Raw genomic sequence first — 22,941 nt, forward strand, 5'->3', positions numbered from 1 at the left:
TCTGGTTACTTATTTTATCGACATTTTCACATGCGTCCCAAAAAAGTGATATTATTTACGTACACTGAGAGAGAAATTTTTAGTTCCGGTTACCGCTCGGTCCTTAAAGTTTAGTCCTTTGAGTAAACCTCAAAAACTGATTTTGCGTCGCAATTACCAAAAAAGGATCGCCGATAGCGCAAAATAGTTACGCGTACCTCGTTTTTCGTAATTCCAACAGTATTCAAACAGATTTTTTAACGATACCTGTTTTACTGAATTTTTCTAGTTACCGTAACAAATGAAATTTTTTTCAGTATAAAATATTCAATTTCTTTTTTACATCCAAGTTTTCTCAAAAAAATACTATCAATCGCTTGAGGTATACTTAATTTATTGAGACAAAAGTGAACAAAGTATAGAAAATGTAATACTTTTCAGAAAGTTCTCTCGCAAGATTTTTGGCAACTATATCTTCTTAAAGTCCAGCAATAATCCGCCATCATGTGATTATCCCACCGATCCTGATATCGTTCCTCCGTCACTTTCGGATCCTCGTGAAAGCGTTAACATCTACCTTCCGTCTTTATTTTCTAAAACCTTCCGAAATCACCCCCCCCCCCTCCTCCCAATTTTTTATTAGTAAATTGTACATTCTCAAACACCGAAATTGACGAAAAAAATCTGGGAAGCAAGAAATTTTTTCTCTTTCCGTTGAGCTCTTTAATTAGTAAAAACCAGTTTTACTTCTTCCATGACGTGAATTTCCCCCACGAATTTTTACGATCTCTGAAGTGAACCGACAGTAAAGTTTGCGAGCGCTCTACATTTTTCAAACAAACATAACTTACAAAAGATAATTATCTACAGCTAGTGAACGAATTCCTCGAAGAGTGTTTAATAATTCGATAACATTTAATACAGAAAGAAAAAAGCAACGTCGTTCTTGGAAACTTTTGTGAACTATTGATGAACGGAATAACTAATTAATTAAAATTTTCTTCTTGCGTGATCTTTTTTTTTTAGGGCTTTGGTATATAAACTGGAGTAGTAATCGAAATGAAAAAATTGACATACTATACTTTTGGAATAACTGGGCATGAAATTGAAAATTTTTTAACCGACGAAAGAGAAAGTTCAAGTTTTCTAATTCAATTGTCGATCGTCTCTCAGGTTCTTCGAAGCTTGGACCATTTTTATTTCGATCAAAGATTTGACGATTTATTGAGTTAATGACATAAAACTATACGGAATTGTTATGTATTATTATGGATTGCAGGAAACTAATATACTATGCAAACAAAAATTACGTGTTCCAACAAATTCGATAAAATAAAATGTGGCACAGAATCGTCTTTTATTCACATCACCAGAAGTGATTCAGCCGTAATAAATTTATTGCTGAAATACCAAACTTTTCAAGTGTATAATATATTTTGAGAATACAAGATCCCCGGAATATTTATACAAATTTACTTACAATTCCACTTCAATGTCGCTCGAAATTTTTTTGGATATTCTGAAAAATGTGCACGTTCTTGCGCAACAAAAAAAAAACAAAAAACAAAAACAATCCGTTCTCATACCATTTACGTATACAAACCTGAAAATATCGAAAACATATGTATATTTCATTCGCAGTTCCTGAGGATCTTTCAAATGTCTTTCATATTCCTAAAGATCGGACTTTTTAACACATAAATTACATGAGGTAATATTTTATTTTCCAACGACAGAAAATGCTAAAAATTCAAAGACAACAATTTAGAAATGTGACAAAACCGATGAGCGTATTTCCGAAGGTATGAAAATTTGAGTATATTAAGATCACAGCATGGATTATAATATCATATTAAAATTGGATGTCTCTCAAAATAGTGAACTTAAAAATCCGGCAGAAATTTGGTGGAACCCCTCATATATACTCAGCAAAGTCCCATGAATTCTCGAGTCATCTGCAACATCGAACGTTAAAATTTCACCCCATCTGTTAAGTAATTCAATATAAAGTCTCGTGCAAGCACCTCGATACCAACTACACGTCCTGTTTTCCCGCAGACTAGTTGCCTTCATAGCCTCCGTGCAAAGTGGACGAATATCGCCTCATCGAGATTGAACTTTCCCCGTCCCTGCGTTGCAAGCTCTGACGCGGTGTAAAGCCCAATTAAAAAGCAACGAGTCCAGGAACGGCCAAGGTCGTCCGGCACAACGGGGAGTCCAATTCCCGAAGAAATAGTCGTGTTTTCGCAAAGCCCAGGCCAGGACCATCCGTGGGTTGCCGGTATCCGGTCTGACGATGAGTGGGCGTTGATATTGAATTATGGCGTAGACTCGTGAGGATGTTTGAGGGATCGAGGACGCGGTTGTTGAGGGAACAAGGCGGCGGCCGTTGTCTTAACTGAACATAACTTGATTGAAAGTTTGTTAAGTGAGCCCTTGGAGCCGGGTAACCGTTCCTGGAGACTGTCCGCGGAACGTAAGGAACCCCCGAACCATCCGCTAGGACTCCCCTCTTATCGAGGAACGTTCCTCAAACTTCCGGTCATCGTTGGACCTTTGATTGCGGCCATCATTCTTCTCTGCCACGCGACGCAAACATCAAATCCAACCCTGGACGAACCCACTTCTCGCACCCTCTTCCAAATTGCTTTCCAAGTGTTCCTCTGTTCCCATCGAAATTGCCAGAATTATCGGCGGTTATGATTACAGTTCGCCACAAGGCGCGGGTGAAATCATTTCTCTCAAATTGTTCACCCCTAATAATGATTAAATCATTTTTATTTACGGGGCGTAAAGGATCGTTATCCGTGGTATGTTAATCAGAGGTCGGACATTGACTGCGAATTCGCACAGCGTACGATTCTTACGAGCTTTTTTCTGACTCCTCTGTCTCACAGTGTCTTATACAAGAATATGGACCCTTCACGTGCAAAAATACTCTCACGGTCTATGACGATGTGGCATAAAAAGGAGCCGAGTGATTCTGACGGATTTCTATAACCATGCTGTTCAGTGTTTTCCTAGTAAGCTGTCGTTCTCCTGCAATTTTGGAAAACAAGCGACGTCTGGCAGCGGTTGAAGTACAGGGGATCCATACTAGTTTGCGACGAAAATTCTGTAAGTAATTGAATCCCGAAGAAACTCCATACCATGAATATTAATTCTGAGTTCTTGGTCGGGATTGATATTTGCCAGACGAATATACCTTGTCGCAGTTATATGTTTCTTGAAAAAAAAAATTTACTAACGCCGTCTGTCTCATGTTTGTAATATTTTATAATCTGAATCGCGAACGTAAATCAGATTCCCAAACATCGCTAATTTAGTAAAGTTAAATCGTTGCTAGCGAGGAATCTGAAAAGCGATACTGAAAATAACAGTCTCCTATCCTTGTACCAAGTGAATTACCTTCTCGTTCAGTATAGTTCTAAAAACTGGATGGCGAGAAACATTCCAACCATATTACATTTCAGGTTTCAAACAAACCAAAGGAACGATTCATCCATGCTGTCGTGTCTTATCAACGACGGATATTTTATAAAATTCTGACAAGCGGATCGAGAAGAATGACAAGTCGATTAAAGAAATGAACACCGTAACCTCATTCGATGAGTGGTCACACGTTGCGTCAACAGATGCCACGTTGGGGGAAAAAATTGCCCTTCTCAACTTCTCGCAGCAGTGTAAAAGGTATTTTCGTCGTTGACAGACTCGGCAATCAATCAGACGACCGAGTATTTACATTAACTTTTGTCAAATCGTCATCCGTCACGCCGCTCTAACACAATAACCCAACTTAATTACCAAAGTACTCCGAGGCGTCGCTCTCTCAGGCGCAGGTGCGAGGACCAACTTCCAGTCTCCATATCCATCAGGATAGGCACTCGCCTATACGCGAACCAATGCCAACATGCAGACGCTGTATATCCATGTATACCGACGTCTTACCGTCTTTCGATAATATGCTGATCCCGTTTACAAGCCAGGACAATCCTGCGAGGGATTCGAGGGATGTAGAGGAGTCCCGTACCATTATACACCAGCTGATACTCGCGTCGGGTCTTCGCCGTACCCTCATCCCTCTCACTCTCCGTCGTGTTCAGGCCTTGAGTCGACTCCCACAAGTCGGTTGAAAACCTTCATCCAGCCTATCGTCTCCGTTTTAGGGGACGCACTGGTTGCTTGGGACACGTTGTACTCCGTGTAGGTAGAAGGATGAACAGGATCGTCAACAACGTTACCGTTCCTGCACGCTGGGTTGAACGATAATTGCGTACCGTTCCTCTAGTAACGGTGGAGACATTGATCCTTTGGTTCTAGTCCAACTCGCACTGAGACCATTAACGTCATCTCGAGCAGAGCTGAGTTGGTATTGGATTAGATCGGATCATACGGAAGTTACGACGGTTGAACTTTTCAAACGCGGAGACAAAAGAGAAAGAGAGTTACTATAGGGACGCGAGATGAGAGGATATTGCGGATAATAAAATAAAAGGCGATGAAACGGATGGTGAGAAAGGGAAGGTCGTAATTCTTCATGCAAATGAAAGTTTCTAAGGATATTAAGTCCGTAACCTGCTTTTAGAAATTCTCGGAAACTTGTACTGGGAAGCGATGTCTGTATGCTGTTTTGTTCGAAGAACGAGACGCTTTGAGGAAGCTTTCGTCTTCATCGAATTAATCAAACCCCGGCTCTTTCTTTGACTTGCCAAGTTTCGCGTGTAGATGTACAGGTTGAGTCGGTACAATCTCCCAGAGTAGGACTAGACAATTCTAATCTCGTAGTAAGCACTTACTCACCCTGTATAGTATAGGCAAGAAGAGTGTCTTATTACACAGTCAATGCAAGAAATAGCCCGAAGGGATGTTGTACGCGGATCAAAGAGTATACTTGGAACAGTATCACCTATTATATCCCGCCATTTTGAATCTATAACGAATTTATGCCGATGGGTTGAGACACTTCGAGGGAGTATAACATTAAAGAGGATTGGTCTCTATGAGCCAAAAATTGGGTACTCAAACCGACACCACTCGGATTCAACAGTGGCTTGTCTTGTTTCTTGTTCAATTTAACGTTCCTAGGTGTTGGTTGACACTTGCATACCTTAATTACCTCAGTTTTGTGGCTGAATCATCAACGTCCATCGGATAAAATTGACCAGTACGGAAAATTTGAAGCGTCGGATTTTCACTGGGGATGATTTTACCGTGCTTGGACAGTAACGATGTCAGAATTATACGCGATAATTGGGTTCGTCGATTATAGTCATGACAGATATTACTGTTGAAATTTCATGACACGCGAGAAGCTTGCTTTCTAGTCAGTCAATATCGTAAAAAGTCGCAAATCAGCCTGAGAAAATCGTTACCAATTGATTACGAAGCGTGAGGTTATTTAAAAAATTCCTGACAATTCTAGACGTTGTCAAAAAGAATATCATATCAGAAGATTACAAGTCAAGACAAAGGTTGGAAAAGGAATTACATTTCGGAATTTGAACTGGCGATCAAGTCTGGATGTTAATAATTTAAAAGAAAGTACGTTGTCGTATCAATTTCTTTAATAACAAAAAGACACGTAATGCAAAGTCATTTTAGTTCTTCACAGCTCATTTTGTTCTGAAATTAATTTTTGACCGATCATCTCCGTAGATTTGTTTCAATTTTTATTTCATAATGTGAAAAAACGTTGCGTGCAAAGTTATTGCAGATTTTAATTATAAACTTATGATTTATTTAAAGAAAATTTTTACGTTCATTTGATACATCTTGCAAACAATTCTCCAATCAGAATAAATAACCACTGATCCACAAACATAAATAAGAATTACGACTTTGATATTAAAACATGGACCATCAATGCAATCTTTCACAAGCAATATTGTGAGAATTTTTCAATCAAAATTTAACACAATTCTCATCAGTTTCGCTTTTCAAATCACAGTTTTACACTTTTTTTTCGTTATTATGCTAATTTTCTTTACCAGACCAAGTACCGCACATCTTTAATAATTGTATCAGCAGCATATCGATACGACTATTTAGGTAGCATCGCGTTACTAATTTCCAAAAGAGTTAAGAAACTTATCAGGTCCTTTATATTGAATTATGCAAATGTTGTTTACTGATAAATAATTACTGTTCAAAGTTTATCAGGGAAGATCTTTTGCTGCTATAATATTAAGGGATCGTCTCAGTGTGACCCTCCGAAAAATCACTGATTTTCGCGAATTTTTTTTTTAACGTTCAAATAAACTAATCGGTCCGGTTTTTTTTTCATAAATAAATAGGTTTATGAAGAATACAAAATGATTTTTTTAAAGTTTATTTATTGGGTGCATCATTGTTGTATAAATTGTTGTAATTTCACGTGAAAAAAAAAGGTGCTGCACGGTTTCCACGATGACGGCCGCAATTTTGATCTGAAAAAAAAATTTCAAAAAGATTATTGATCTGTAGGAAAGTCGCTATTGCGCTATGGACGGTTTTTTTTCTTTTTTCAAATTTGACAAAATGGCGGCGGTTTGAACAAAAAGTGTCGAATGTGGCCCTTTTTTTCGACAGTTTTTCGTAAAAAAAAATAGGAAGTTTTCGAAAAAAAAAAAAAAGCTTCCATAGCGCGATAAAGAATGACGTTTAAAATGTTCTCCCGAAATTGGAACTAGATATCTTTAAAACTCTTCCTTTGAGAGTGGAAACCGTTTTGAAAAACACCATTCTGAGAAAAACGCGTTTAAAGATTGGAGTTGGAAAAGTTTATATAAATCGTTTACTTACGATCAATCGGCGATGCCAGGTCTTGATTTTTTTTCTTGGGGGTTTCTCTCGTAGGTCTATCCGTGGTGGATGTCAAAAACGAACTGAAATGCTTGGACAGTTTATTCTGCAAGGTTATAGAACCTAAGCACCTTAGTACTCGCGCAGGTAGAAAACCCGTTCCCTTTCTACAAGAAACGCTGTAGCGACCGTAATAATTTGAATTTCGATTTAAAAATTTGAGAGAATGTTTAGAACAGTGTATACTATACGATAATGCAAAAAAAAAAAAAACAATTTTTTGAAAATTTCACACTGAGACGATCCCTTAAAGGAAGTTAGGCTCTCGACGTAACGAATCATGGAACTCAAATTAGCCCTGTGTAACCTGCAGGTAGGGTAAAATTGCCCAAACTTCCAAACTCCTGCCACCTTTCTCACTTCCATTTCCTACCACCGCAGCGCTGAGCTCAAAGGAACGTTTCTTCCCGCGGTTTTTCGCCATCTGTTTGCCCCGTCAGGTTCCATTTTCCTTCTCCCCCCTCTAACTTCGCTCTTAAAAGCAAGGCCACAAAGTTGAAACCGAAGTAATTAACTAGCACAAAAATTGAACGAATGAAACGAGTCCGGGATTAGGTTGAGTTTATCGTTTTACAGAACTGCGACACGGGCTATGCGTCTTTCCGATTACCAATCGATAGTCCACCCCCAAGGTCCTGGATACCCGACAGTATCTTTATCTCATCGTTTCTTTCAAGCCGTGTTTTCGTTCGCTCGTTCAGGGGATGACTGAAGGTCCCAATTCCTGACACCCGGCGATTTCTCTCCCTCGAATCGACCTTACAGGCACAGATCGGTGCAATTAACTTTAAAAGGCGGCGCCACCTGCGCCGGTAGTTGTCGAAACGACGGTGACCTTGAGTCGAATGGACATCGAGTCGTGGCGTAACGGCATCAAAGGTGAAAAGGCTGTTTCGAGGGTCAGGGATGATGGTTGGATTTAATCAAAGATTGAACGTTCGAGTCTTCTGGAATAGAGCGCGTCGCAATCTCGTATCGCATTTTATTTCCCGTCAAGTTTTCCCGCGCTAATCATCAGCTCGAAACGACGCTTTCCATCCCGCTTCGAGCAGGAAGTTTTAATGAGTGTGGAATTAGATATCCGGCCGACTACCGCCCTCATCCTCCACTACACTCTTCGGACTCGGGAGTAGACGATTTGAAACTTGCAGACTGCAGCTTGCAAGCACGAACGGAGTTCTGGGCCTCGGAGTGCCTCGTGATACCTCCGCATTCTGAACCTCGGCTCAAACGCGGTGTAACGAACAACCAAAGCTTACGCCAAAGGCGTTTCAACCCTCGGCAATTTTCCCCCCTCGCGAAATCATGGACGAGATGATGTCGATGCAAATATGCAATGTATACGCGCTGGTTCTACTTGGCGAATCTGTTCAAAATCTAATTGGGGTTCGGGCCGTTGTTCTCTCGATCAATCAGCAAAATTTCATTCCAACTATGAATTGGCCCTGCCTTTGAACCATTGAATCGGGCTTATAGGCAATCACACCTTGCCCGTTTACTCGCGCGATTCGGTCAGTTTCGATTTTCAACATTTTACCCACACGAAACTTTTTTTCATTGATCGACGAGTGGCGTAAGCATCATTGTGTCGAAACTGAAACTTCATTTCGGAGAAAACTTTGAGTGATTCGACTTCTTTTCATTTCATGGCTAGAATTTAGAAAAAAAAAATTCAATCGAGCTGTGATACTCTTTAGCGAATTGTAGCGAGTTATCGATTTTATTGAAACTAATTGTAAGTTTGTACTCGAATCTGGACTCTGATAGAACATGTGGTATTATTTGCTCTCTATTCAACTCTGTAAATAATTCAGTCTCATAAGCGACACAGAGACTTGCGGATGAGGTGTATTTTCCAAATGTATAACTCTTCGATATTCTCTTTGACCTGAAGGTTGAAAAAATATTACACAACATGCATGAAACTGCTAATTAACAATTTAGATGGTAAATATGTTCATTCTTGACAAAGCCAAAGAATTTTTACCATCAATTCGGCGTTGAAAAAACCTGAACATCAGAATGCTTCGACAAATTCCATAATTCAACCATTTATTATTGTTCATGTACAAAACCCGTTGCCAGAAAAACTGAAATTCGTTATAAAAACCCCTAAAAAAGTTTGGAAATTTTTAGTCTCTACTATTATACGCTGAAACTCTGCAAGTCTAACAACTTGCCGTTCGTTTCTATACCTTGGACACCAAGAAACCTTACCGTTATATCAACAAAGCATCTCCCTACAATTACTTCACCCGACATAAATCCACCAAGAAAAAACTCAACCCAATCCAATGAAGATCGCAAGCCTCCATAGCTCAGGGGTTAGAGCACTGGTCTTGTAAACCAGGGGTCGAGAGTTCAAATCTCTCTGGAGGCAGGTGAATTTTTTTCAACCAAAAACCCTCGGAATGAACTATTCGAATAGCAAATTCGTGCCGGAGAGGGTTTCCGGAGGATCACGTGTACGAGGATCGACAGGATCTGAGCCTCCTTCGTCTTTTTTTTTTTTTTTATTTCCTCCCCTTCCCCCTCCCGCCATTCTCCGCTGATTCCATTCAGGGTCCGGCTTCGCTTCCTGATCCAAATTGATCCGATAATCAAACTCGCAACTAATTTTCCCCGCAGCTAGCTGGACTGAGTCGCCGCTTACGGGTCGGCTGTCAAATTAGATTGTCGACCCGCTTCGCGTTCCTGTCGCTCCCGCGCTACCTAGTCGTGCGGTTTCCCACCGACCATTCCCCGCGAATTTCCCTCAAATTGTTTTACCCAAACTTGGAGAGTTTAAGCGCCATTAAACAAGTCCGTAACGCGTCGCTCACCCCTCGCCTGGATACCATTGCCTAATAAAACTGTACCAATTTTATCCGAATGTGGGGTTCTTCGCCTGGTTTACTACCTTCAATTCTAGATCCGCACTATTATACGGATCGCTCAGTGCCAACTCCACGCGATATCCAACCGAATCAAATCGTCCATTTCGCCAAAGAAATTCACGCACGTCAACATCTTTTTTTTTTTCATTTTTTATAGACTAAGAAAATTGACAAGTTCAGAATTACACGCAATCCCTGATATATATTTTGATTTTATACATTGATTAGGCAACTTTTTTCACATCATTGTCCAAAATTTATCGCTACTTGTCAAAACTTTGTCATCACGTTTCGACAACTAAGTTTCTTGCTGGTATAATAATTCAGCCGATTTGAAACTCTTTGTCACAGTTTGCAACGGGTTTATTTTTCGCGCCATTTTCGTGACGTCACTAATCGGTACACCCAACCTAACCTCGAATCGCTGTTCCAACCTAAGAAACGCCGAATGGCGCGCACATTCGAAACAGATTTTACAACTCTCGTAACTTTCCATAGCTATTCTCAATAAACTTCACACCGCATAGGTTAATTTTAGTAGGTATAATATGTGACTGGAAATTTTTTTGTCTTACTTTAATTACTGGTGAGGCAAATTTCATCGACAACCTAAATTAATCTAAATCTAATTGTTACATCGATCTGTCTACACTTCTGATGTAAACGTGCGACGGGTCTGTGTAATAGGAAACGGTAACTTCGTATCAATTTTTGGAAACATTTGGATTTGTTGAGAAATGGAGAAAACGAGGCGATGGAATTGCGGATGATTCACATCACACTCAGAGAAGAAAAGAGAAGAGAAGAGATTACCTCCTGGATTGTAACAAGGCACGAGGTTGAATATAGCAACGATTAGCTTTGGTTCCTTACGTAGGTAAACTTCGAATCTTAGTCTGCAGGGCCTCCTCAATATACATTTGTGATTACTCGCTCGTGAAATACGATGCCAATTGAAGTTACGCGAGATATTGCAGCTGAAACGAGACACGTCGAGTCTGTTTAGACGTCTTAGAACCCGGAACGTGGATCTATCGTATAAAGGGAGTTTTCTGTGGAACTTCCCACTCAACGCGAACTCTGTAGCGATAGTCACTGAGCTGAAAATAATCGATGCATCGATTAATCGAGTCGAAAAAAATAATCATAACACGACTCGATTGAATGGGTAAAAATTACTCGATTGATCTGTTGTTTCGTATTTTTTTTCAACACGGTGCGTATGAAACCAAAATTTCTTAAATTTCAGTATGTAGTCTTGATAGGGAAAAAGTTTTTTGATTATTTATAGTTTCGTTCGAAATATTTTTCAATTTCAGGTGAAAACGTTCGTTTATCTTTCACTTATTACGTCAAATAGGTACTCGGCGAGCAGTGTAATGATAATAATTCATTTTTCATCACAAATTTATATTGCATTGCGTCGTTCATAATTGAAGTAAAAAAAAAAAAAACAGATTTTCAGGAAAAATAATCGAGTTTGAAGAACAGTTAATTATACTCGATTAATCGGGGAAAGATAATCGATTTAATAGAAGATCCATTAGTTTTTCATTCTTAGCAAAAAGACAGGCAACGTAATATGTACGTTTTGAATACGCAGCAACAGAAAATGAAACGTGTGTGTACATATTACAAAGTTTCACGTCAATTCAATTTAATTCAAATTAGCTTTTCCACATCCCGTATTTTTCGTATTGAATCTGTTTACGTTCATTGTATTATTTATCACACAATATTAATAACAATTGGGACGAATGTGATTTTGAAACAATGACATCTTGACATTGTTGGAATTTTGCTCCATAAATTTCTTGTTATATCTCTTCGCAAGATAATATCTTTGCTCAAGTTTCTGAATTGAGATTCCGCAAAGAAGAAATCCCAGAGATATTCTCCGTGAACTTTCGAGTCTCTCTGACATGGGTTGCACATTTCTGCCTCGAGGAACTTTCTGATTTCTTACTATTTCTCAACGTCATTTCCTTTTTCTTTGAAAATTCATCTGTGCAGTTTTTACCGCCAGTTTCTTGTACAGTTCGGTATTTTACAGTGAGTTTCCTTGTGTTGGAAAAATTTCGAATCCTTCACTGTAGTAAATTTTTACGATTATTTTCTTCGGCAGAGAAAAATATTTTATCGACTCTATTGAACTTTTTTAATTTATTGAACAGACGATAGACGCGCGATAATATTTATTGACCTCAAAAATTTGCAGGAAAAAAAAAGTAGAAACATCTGATCGATTAATATTCAAACTATCAGAAAAGTTGCAAAATTTATAACAGAAAAATTGACGTTCATTAATGAAAGTCAAATTCCATATTTATAGGCTTTGCGAAAATTTTAAAGAAAATTTACACAAAGTCAAAACGTCTTTTCATTGAAAAAATCTGAGAAACAGCTTCGATTTATACTTTTACCTTGAAAGGCTGACCAATTGTGGAAACTATTGGAAACTTTCCGCCGTAGAACAGAAGCCCGCAAATGACAGATATCGAATTCGGTGGGTACGGAAAAGCCGTCTGCAAGGTATTGTCGAAACGGGGGCGGATTCAACGAAGCCGCAACCCGCGGATCCGATAGTTTGAAACAAAAGAGAACCGCGAAGTTATGGATATACGGCGACGAAGAGAAGTCGAAAGTGGGAAGTCAAAGTTCAGGACGCTGCGTTGCAAAGGGCGGGAAGGTTAGAAGGTCAGTTGAAAGAGCGGGCCGGAAACCCGGGGCGCAGATGTCGTGATTGGACCATTGTTCGACAAATTGCTTCGTTGAAATTAATTTGAAATCAATTTCCGGAACGGCGATCGCCTTCCCCTTCCCTCTCGCCCTTCGTCGCGCAATAATTTACATACCAGGCATGCCGTTAACGTAAAACGTTCGCAGGATGATATTAAATAAATATATAACGCGAGCCCAAATAATTGTGATATTTAATTTTCGCATTTATACGATGTCCAACTTGTCGGACAGTTTTTTCAAGTGAAAACTTCAAGATTTAGTTATACACACAGGTACGCTGAGAAAAATTGCATTTGTTACAGTAACTGGAAAAATTCAGAAAACAGGTATCGTTAAAAAAAACTGTTCGAATATTGTTGGAATCACGAAAAACGAGGTACGCGTAACTATTTTGCGCTATCGTCGATCCTTTTTTGGTTATTGCAACGTAAAATCAGTTTTTGAGGTTCACTCTACTTTTTTAGTTAAATAAGGCTTTAACGTCAATTTATTGCTACAGGAGCATTAAATTTTCGCAACAGCTGCAAGAAAATTTAGCAACAGGATTCGTAATGAGAAAGAATAGTAACGGATAAGAGACTTTCCGGTAACAGCTAGAAAACTAATTTTCATTTTCTACCTGGAACAAGATTTTTCGATTGTGGTAAAAAATGAAAATATTTAAGGACCGAGCGGTAACCGGAAATAAAAATTTCTCTCGGTGTATCGTATGAAAATCCTCTAATTTTCAAACACAGTTTTGAACTTTTGTCTTCGAATTTTCAGAACTTTTTGTCACCCGAGAAGAAGTACGACTCGATACACTTTTGCGTAAAAGAGTTCGACCTTTCCGAATATCAGATTGAATTTCATGTACTGTCGGAAAACACGCTTTTTCGAGTTTTAAGTCCTATGTATGCGAAGGGCATAAAAATACATTGTTTACATTTTCTTGTGTAGAGAAATAAACATTTTGGTGTATAACCTGAAGTTTTTATAAAGGGATGGAGATGAGATTATAATTAAATCGAGATTCTTCGGTTTTATGATTTCAACGCCTTTATCGGACTTTATGGGCAAATTTCGTTTATGTCCCTCATGAAATTGCTGCAAAGCCCATTTTGAAAAATGGGTATCAAAAACAACCACTCAACTGTTTTCAAGAATATTCAAAACATTTCAGGTTTAAAATGACAAAATTTTAATAAAATCTTAAGCATAAGTTGTAAACTCGAAATGAATTTTCAACTCAATATAGTGCGAATGGTTCACGAACTTAAAAAAATCAATACTCTTGAGTTTTTCATGCTGATTCACAAATTTTTTTTCGTTTCGGATTTGTCTGAAGGCTAGCTATAACCTTATACATTAAAAAGGATGATTTTTTATTTTAAAACCTGAAAATAAAACATTTTTACACCATCACATGTTCTCCATAAAACGCTTAAACTTCCAACTTAACCATTTTCTGTTAAAAAAAAAAAATATTTTTCCTGCGATACTTAATCGCATTGAGAAAAAGTTCGAGATGTGATCATAAAGTAAAAGTATCAGTATACGTTTACAAATTTTTACCGTACATTTTCAAATTTGATTATCCGAGATTTCGACAGTGAATCGTATCACAAATTAATGTTACAACAGAATTATCGTAAAATTTAGATCATTGACCATTTTTCAGTTGGTATATCGTAGGAAGAAGTTACTGGTGCGATATTTTTCGCAATTGTTGTGAAAGTTTACGAAAGTGTTATTACGTAAGCTGTAAATGAGGTTATCACACAAATTTTTCAAACAAGCAAAATATTAATGTCCAATCAACAAGTGCGTGTATTTGAAAACTTGTTGCCCTGTAACGCGAAATACCGATAAGCTTTTTTATGGTATTTTTTTTTTATTTTTATTTCCTATTATATACCTAGCACCTTTTTTACGATGATACCGTATCGGAGTTTGTTTCATGGAAACATGAAACCGCAGCTATGGGGATAACGATATTCTCATGATGTGAGTTTTACGCGGTTGATATTTTACAAAGAAGGAAAAAGAAAGCGTTGTTTTTTCCCCTTATTTCAGCCTCGATAGGCATTTCATGAAAAATGATACGCATCTCGACGTGACGTTGAATTTCGAAAACGAACTCTTCCCGATTTCACGATCAAAATACCATTTGCCGGTAAAAATAATTATATTGTTACTTAAGCTTTTCTTGGTAAAGAGAAGTTTCCAAATGCTGATTGACATTTTTCGGGCGAATAAACAATTCTCTAATCAATACTAATAACGAAGTATTTCTAGCATCGCGCGATGTGTAGCACAAAACGAAATCGATCGTATTCGAAACTCGTGTACGTAAATAATTACATTCTGAAATCCAATGTCATGTAAACTCCCATTAAATTACCAACAATCCCATTAGGGAAATGGTTAAGCCCCCTATAGGATTACGTTGGCATCTGTCATTCGATGAATTCGAAACACGAATCGAATTTACATGTACATATAACCTGTATTAATACAGCACAAAGATAATTATTCGAAAGTGATCAGCAAAATCTGTTTAATTAATTCGTTACAAATACTAATATCCGTAATAACAACCGGCTGATCATTATTGTATAATTAAGTTGAGTATGAAATTCTTTTGAGAAAATTACGTAGAGTAATTTGAGAGTTTATAAAGTCACCTTTGGATCTCCAACACGTTTATAAAGCTCGTTTAAAGGTTATCAAAGTTTAGGGAATGAACAGAATTATCTTTTAAGGAATGAACGGAACTTGTAAAAAATTACGGACTTGGTTTAACGGATAACGAGCTTCCTAAACGAATGATAAAATGTTTGAACAGTAAAGTCTAATTGTTATCATAAATCGGTGAACGAAAGTTTTTTGTTTGTAATAATTTCGGTGTATTTTGTTTGTTTGTTTTTTTTTCTTTCAACGTAGAGATTATATACTTTTAGAATATGTTGAATTTTTTTCACGTCACAATACACATAACGCGAATTCCGACTGAATAAGAAAATTCCCGAAGAAAAGGAATTTTGTTCGTTAAATTCTTTCGATTTTTATCGACCGCAATCGTTCAAATTGAGAAGATGGGGAAAAAATTGAAACAAAAGACTATCGCGAAGTCATATTTGCTACGTCGCAATCGCAATTGTGTCGCCTCCATAGCTCAGGGGTTAGAGCACTGGTCTTGTAAACCAGGGGTCGAGAGTTCAAATCTCTCTGGGGGCAAGTATTTTTTTTTTTTTTTTTTGTTTTTTTTTCACCGCTTCATTTCGAACGACATTCCCATTTACTCGCATCTTCTTAACCTATTTACTCGTTTGACATTTTCAAATCATCGCAAACTCGAAAGGAACGAATCAAGCTATTGTATAAATCTTGGACGATAAAATACGTACGAACCATTATTATATGATCAATTAATATACAACGATAATTCGACAAATTCACCGCATATTTTCATCAGAATCGTTCAGCACTAATTACGCGGTTTCGCCAATATGTACACATTTAAACAGGTGAATACATAAATGAAATTATTTGAACCAAAGAAGCGTCGAACCGGTCACACCTGTTTGAACAGACGTGGTATGATAATGTACATTGTACGAATACGGTGAAAATATGGTTTGTCGAGCGGATATTAACGTTTTAATTCTCTTGTAAAAAGGATGATTAATTTCATAGGGAAAAAGGGAATAAAAAATTTAACCGTTTTTTTTCTCCACGTTTTTTTTTTTTTGCTGCGATGAAGATACCGTGATCTTACACAGAGAAAAATTTCATTTGATACAGTAACTAGAAGAATTCAGTAAAACAGGGATCGTTAAAAAAACTGTTCGAATATTGATGGAATTACGGAAAACGTGGTACGCGTAACCATTTTGCGCTATCGTCGATCCTTTTTTTGGTAATTGCAACGCAAAATCAGTTTGTGAGATTTACTCTACTTTTTTAGTTAAACAAGGCTCTAACGTGAATTTATTGTCGCACAAGCATTAAATTTTCGCAGCAGTTGCAAGAAAATATAGTAACAGTGGATCGTAATGAGAAAGAATAGTAACGGATTCTAGACTTTCCGATAACAGCTGGAAAACTAATTTTCATTTTCTACCTAGAACTGTATTTTTCGATTGTGGTAAAAAATGAAAATATTCAAGGACCGAGCGGTAACCGGAACTAAAAGTTTCTCCAAGTGTTCACAGACATTTCACACGTCTAGAAAACGCACGACGGTTGTCCAAACGATAAAAAGATGAATGAGATCAATTGATATTTTCCATTCAATCGTACAGAATTATTAAAAAAGAGTGTCGCCTTGCTTAAAAATAGATGTTTCATTAGTTTTGCATAATTCTCTCCTAGTTATACGTAATAGAAAAACTGAATGAGAAGAAAAAAGAAAATACAAAGATTCACTCCGTTTTACAAGTACAAGAATTTTTTATTTCACAATATTTTGATAATTATTATTTATAAAAAATGCCGTCTTTTCTAGCACTTTTGTTTTACATTCTTTTCTTAATTCTGACATTAATTGGAGGTATTTTTTTTTATGACCTCTTGAAAAATGATATCGAGAATGAGAAATTGAATGTAATTGAAGATACTAGTTAGAAATTGAATCGAAATACGGTATGCATGCCGAAATTGTATCATTAAAACAAGATGAAATTCATTTGTCTCCATTTTTTCCAAGTGTTCACAGATATTTCACACGTCTAGAAAACGCACGACGGTTGTCCAAACGATAAAAAGATGAATGAGATCAATTGATCGTACATTTAGACGGTTACAAGTACGCGTGCAGCGTGAAAAATATAGCAGCAATGAGGATAAAATTCTCACTGTTGTTACAAGCCGGGCCTCTCTTTAAACTCGAGCAACGCCCACGGCACTCGAAATATTCAAACACCATGCACACAGACACGCACACACCAGTAAAATCACACGTCTTCACACAGCATTAAATATCGTTCCGTCTCGCCCGCTTTTGATGCATCAAGAAGCACCAATAATTTTCCGGCTTTTCCCGACCGCCGCTGCAGCGTAAAAACCGCACGCGGCCGGCCAGTGACGGCAAAAATTTGGTCCGTCTTGTTCCGGTGAATCAGACTCGAATGAGGTATGCTAATGTTTATAACCGTTTTGTCCAGTGTTTGCAATTCCTGGATTATTTTTAACCGCGCAAACGGAATTCTCTACAGAAATCTTACCAAGCTTTTCGTCTTCGTAGACTACACAAATTTGGCATTCTTTCTCTACTTTATACCGATTTTATTCAAGATGACTCGATGTTTATCGACGAATATCTCTTAATCGGTTAGAGTTAGGAAAATTCTATCTAAGTACTATTTTATAGGTCGTAGAATTTTCTATAAGAATCTGTACTTAAATAGTTTATAAGTCAAGCAGTTTACCGAAAAGAAATATTGAAATATCTTCCGTTTTTTTTTTTTTAAAGCGTTATTTAAATGGAACCTGGAAGAGCTCATTATTTGGCTGAAATATTCATTTGAGATGCTCTACCGATTGAAAATTTTTTTTTGTTCATATTGACACACTCTATTACTTACTTAATGGTACTGATAAAAATTTAATCTCCTCCGACGATGAGGCAAGATTTTCTATCAAGTTCGCGTCCGAACAAATCATATTGTTAAAATATTTCTATATGCAGTTATTTTACTGTAATGACAGACATTTATAAACAGCTGACAGTTTTCAATTTGTAAAACTGATTCCAAGACGTAAACAATACCAATTCCAGAATCGTGTCACTATCAATAAAAAAATAATATACGATATAATACATGCGACAATGTTAAACTGAGAGAAATTTTTAGTTCCGGTTACCGCTCAGTCTTTAACTATTTTCATTTTTTACCACAATCGAAAAATATCGTTCTAAGTAGAAAATGAGAATTAGTTTTCTAGCCGTTACCAGAAAGTCTAGTATCCGTTACTATTCTTTCTCATTACGATCGCTGTTGCTACATTTTCTTGCAACTGTTGCGAAAATTTAATGCTTGTGCAACAATAAATTGACGTTAAAGCTTTGTTTAACTAAAAAATTAGAGTAAACCTCAGAAACTGATTTTGCGTTGCAATTGCCAAAAAAGGATCGACGATAGCGCAAAATGGTTGGGCGTACCTCATTTTTAGTAATTCCGACAATATTCGTACCGTTTTTTTAACGATACCTGTTTTACTGAATTTTTCTAGTTACTGTGACAAATGAAATTTTTCTCAGTGTAGCAACGGCGCAGAAAAACTCAAGCTGCACACACGCAGCAGAATTATACATGATATTGTTTATAGTACACTCGAGGAGTAATGGCTTGACCAGGCCTCCACATCTCGTATAAAGATCACTACACGCCAGTCAAGATGCCCTCATTATACTCGCCTACTCTCAATTTTCACTCGTTCTAATATCACGATACGAATATCTGTCATACTTGTGCAACTTGTGACTGATTGTGAGTGAGTTCAATTCGCTCACTCAGAGCGAACCCTGCAATAACAATCTCTGCAATTGTCGTAGGTATGTTTGAAATGCCGCATATGTGCATCTGCACCGAGTTCGGATAAATTAAGCGAGCCGATCTTCCCTCTTAAAAATTTTAATAAGGTTTTTAAGATCTGTTCGGGTTTTTTTTTTTTTTTAATCGATTTTGATTAGCCTTTTTTACGATCGGAAATTTTCAAAGCTTGAAAGCTTTCGAAGCTTCGAGTAAATTGTTACGTCATTTTACAAGCATGAAAACAAAATCGAGACTGCTATTCAAATTTTGATCAGGGCAAAAAATAATCTGCATTCAGAGAAAAACTATTAAAGACACTTTATTACGCTCTCAGTTTTTCTCAATTCTGTGAGGTAGCTTGATTATTTTTTAATCTATTGTCAAAATACTGAAATTCCATCACAATCTTCAGGTCCACACAATTCGAATATCTATTAATACTTGTGTGTTCAAAAAATACATTTATTACCATTTTTCTGTGTTACATGCGTTTTTAAATAAAAATCATAAATAATTCTAATCCATTTTTCGTTCTTAGAATTCGTTTTTTCGTCTGCGTAGAAAACGCAAGAGATTTCGGATAAACACAATGTCGTATATACGCACTATAATTGCTTTATTTGCGCCTATCAGCCTAGGAATACAGCACGTGATAGCGTGCAGGAAGTATTATCGAGTGATTACAGGTATACATGCCCAGGTTTGTGTAAATAAAAATAGAAATCGAGGCGAGAGAATAATTACTGATGATTCCAGCATAGCCATCGAAACCGATTAGTACCGCAATAATTCTAGTCTGAGCTCTCGGAATTTGTTTCGTAATTATTTTGCACTTTGCTTTTTACCTCAGCACAGGCATAATCCTCAGGTATTTTTTAATTACTTATTCAATTAACCTCGTAAATTCCTGGAGAACCTCAATTTACGTCTACGTCTATAGGTGCGGATTTAATGGATATCGTTGAAGGATTTGTACGTTATAATAATTTGTTCGAGCCGTTTTTTTTTTATCTGAGACTAATATAAGCCGGTTTTACAGTGCAGAAAATTTAATGTTTGATACGTGAAACCAGAACATTAGACTGCGGATTCAATTTGAGACAAGATTGATTAAGAGTTGTTGAATTTTGAAAAATTCCTGTTACTGAGAATCTTGAATGAAAAGTGGTTTGAACTTTATATATTTACTACCATATTCTCTGAATCTCAATTTTTTAGTCTGTAGAATTCATTGAGATTATCAGAGTGTGTAGTTTTAGGCTATTATGCATTGATTAAAGTAGTTCACTCTAATCAAAAATGAAAATGAAAAATATCAAGAGACCTTTTTTGCAAGCAACAATATTTAGTACAAAAAAGGTCTCTTGATATTTTTCACTTTTTTCTGTATAATTTCCACGCGAAATCGACGGTGAGTTAAGGCGAGCATTTTTTTACGCGTTACTTCCATGTAAAAACGAAAACTCGAAAGCGGAACCTCTAAATCTTATCCGATCGAGCTCAAATTTGCAGGTGATTTTTTTTCACCATTAGACACTCATCAGTTTTATGAGGGATCCACGCTAAAGAAATCCTTCTTTTTTTTTAGACGAACCACTCTTATATTGATATAATATTCGTAAATTCTTAATCCTTATACGTACAAACTTTTTATATAATTAAAAAACTCTTCAAGATCGGAATGCAAATCATTTCAACCTACATCTTCTTTCAAGTAAATTACTGTATATTATTTTGATAAACATGACCTGCTACCGGAAGCAATCGACCATTTGCACGAAAACGGAAAAATCGTTTAGAGTTTGCAAGTTTGTATTAACGATAAATTTAATGTACAGTACAGTAAAAGTTCATTATTTTCCATTCAATCGTACAGAATTATTAAAAAAGAGTATCGCCTTGCTTAAAAATAGATGTTTCGTTAGTTTTGCATAATTCTCTCCTGGTTATACGTAATAGAAAAACTGAATGAGAAGAAAAAAGAAAATACAAAGATTCACTTCGTTTTACAAATACAAGAATTTTTTATTTCACAATATTTTGATAATTAATATTTATAAAAAATGCCGTCTTTTCTAGCACTTTTGTTTTACATTCTTTTCTTAATTCTGACATTAATTGGAGGTATTTTTTTTTTTATGACCTCTTGAAAAATGATATCGAGAATGAGAAATTGAATGTAATTAAAGATACTAGTTAGAAATTGAATCGAAATACGGTATGCATGCCGAAATTGTATCATTAAAACAAGATGAAATTCATTTGTCTCCATCTTTCCTCCGACGATAACTCTTGTTGAGTAAAAAATGAATCAATATCAACCACAAACTGTGACTGGAGCGAAATGCCCGACAATAACACCGATATTCTGCGAACATCTGATTGTATAACTTATAACAACGTCGATAATAATTGTTTCAATTGCGGGTCGGAATTACAAGGAGCAATTTACGAGGATCTAACGGTCAGCGAGAAGATTCGTTCCAGCCTGGCACGCAGAGTTTACGGCTTTTATATTGGCCTCATGAGGTACGGAATATTCTTAACACGCCTCTCGTGTGTTGCGTACATAAATAGAAATAAATAAATCGGGCGTCATTGCCGAAGGATTTTTCGCTGACAATGAATGAGAGACCGCGAGTGTCAAGTGATTTCGACACAGTGGCCTCAGTATCGTGAATCGTGATGTAAGTATTTTGCTTGATTGTAACAATAAATATCACAACGTTGCAGGCCTCATTTATACGCACACACACACACACACACACACACACATAACAGCGGTAATTGCTAACGATATTCACCTCATTCTGTGCTGATGCAGGAAATTGAGAATAGCCTCTGATCATTTATATTGACATTCATGTATGCGACGTAATCATTTATCTGCATGCGGTATACCCGTAAAGGTATATGTGGAGCAATATACGCACTTAATTTGTCTCGTCTCGTTAATCTGACGTAGATGGTACTCGTTGCGTTCATATCTGAACTGACGGTGGAAAAATTTATTTGATATTTTATTGATTTTATAAGTAGCTACAACGGGGATTAACTCTTTTGCACAGACGACAAAGAATAAGGAAATAACTCCTTGAAATTTAAAAATGAACCGCGCATGCGCCAAATAATTCCATCTCATTGGTCGGGGAAATCTTCCCGCAGCGTCATCAAGTCATTAGTCAAAGTTCCCAACAATGGTTTGTTTTCTTTGACTAATTGTATAGACATTAAAATAAGAAAAAAAACAGGTTCACAGTGAAATTTCTGTCACAGTTTCCTAATAAAAAGAAAAAAGAAAAGAAAATTGCAATTCCGTATATTCGTGAAATTCTTTGATGCGTTATTGCGCTTATTGAATCAATTATCGCATCGGTAAAATAGTACAAAATTGGAAATTCCACTTATTCGTAAAGTACGCGATTGAAAAACATTATCGAATTAACCAATGGTCACAAATATGTTAAGAAGCAGAGGGAATGAACTTGTCAAATAATTAAAAGCCTCGAATTCAGCTCACGTTCAAAGTTCATTTAAGAGACCAACTTACAGATTCGGGAAAAAAGAACATTCTATTAAAACTATATAATTGCTTAAAACTCGCTAATAATTGTGATTTTCACCAAAAAAAAAATAACGAATCGGAATCGTAGTTCATTAACAAGTCAAATTAGCATTATATTTCTGAATTTTAAAGCCGGACGCGTAAATTCTTACCGCAACTTGGACAATTGCTTGTAAATTTATTTTTCCTTGCGACAAAACAAATACAATTTCATATCGTTGATATTTTCACGCTCGGCAATAAAATTAAACGAAAATCGCAATCCCCAAGAAATTTCCAAATTGTTATTTCTCGTTCGCTTGCGCATTTCGACGTTTATTCCCGTGAACGGAGCTTGAGCGTTTAGCACTTAAGCACAGCTCCCGTTTTGTGCAGTCTCGAAGCTGTATCGGGAACGGTGAAAACGTCTAGAATTAGGTTG

At 36.8% G+C, this 22,941-nt stretch overlaps 2 non-coding genes across 2 annotated transcripts; both read left to right on the forward strand.

Annotated features, from left to right (window-relative positions):
• The first annotated feature begins 9,126 nt into the window (after window positions 1–9,126).
• Window positions 9,127–9,199, forward strand: Trnat-ugu (transfer RNA threonine (anticodon UGU)). Its single transcript has one exon. It is a non-coding gene; the product is annotated as a tRNA-Thr (tRNA).
• A 6,384-nt stretch (window positions 9,200–15,583) lies between these two features.
• On the forward strand, window positions 15,584–15,656 carry Trnat-ugu (transfer RNA threonine (anticodon UGU)). Its single transcript has one exon. It is a non-coding gene; the product is annotated as a tRNA-Thr (tRNA).
• Window positions 15,657–22,941: the final 7,285 nt, after the last annotated feature.

Source organism: Neodiprion virginianus, chromosome 2 (assembly GCF_021901495.1).
Source record: "Neodiprion virginianus isolate iyNeoVirg1 chromosome 2, iyNeoVirg1.1, whole genome shotgun sequence".
Classification (NCBI taxonomy): Eukaryota; Metazoa; Arthropoda; class Insecta; order Hymenoptera; family Diprionidae; genus Neodiprion; species Neodiprion virginianus.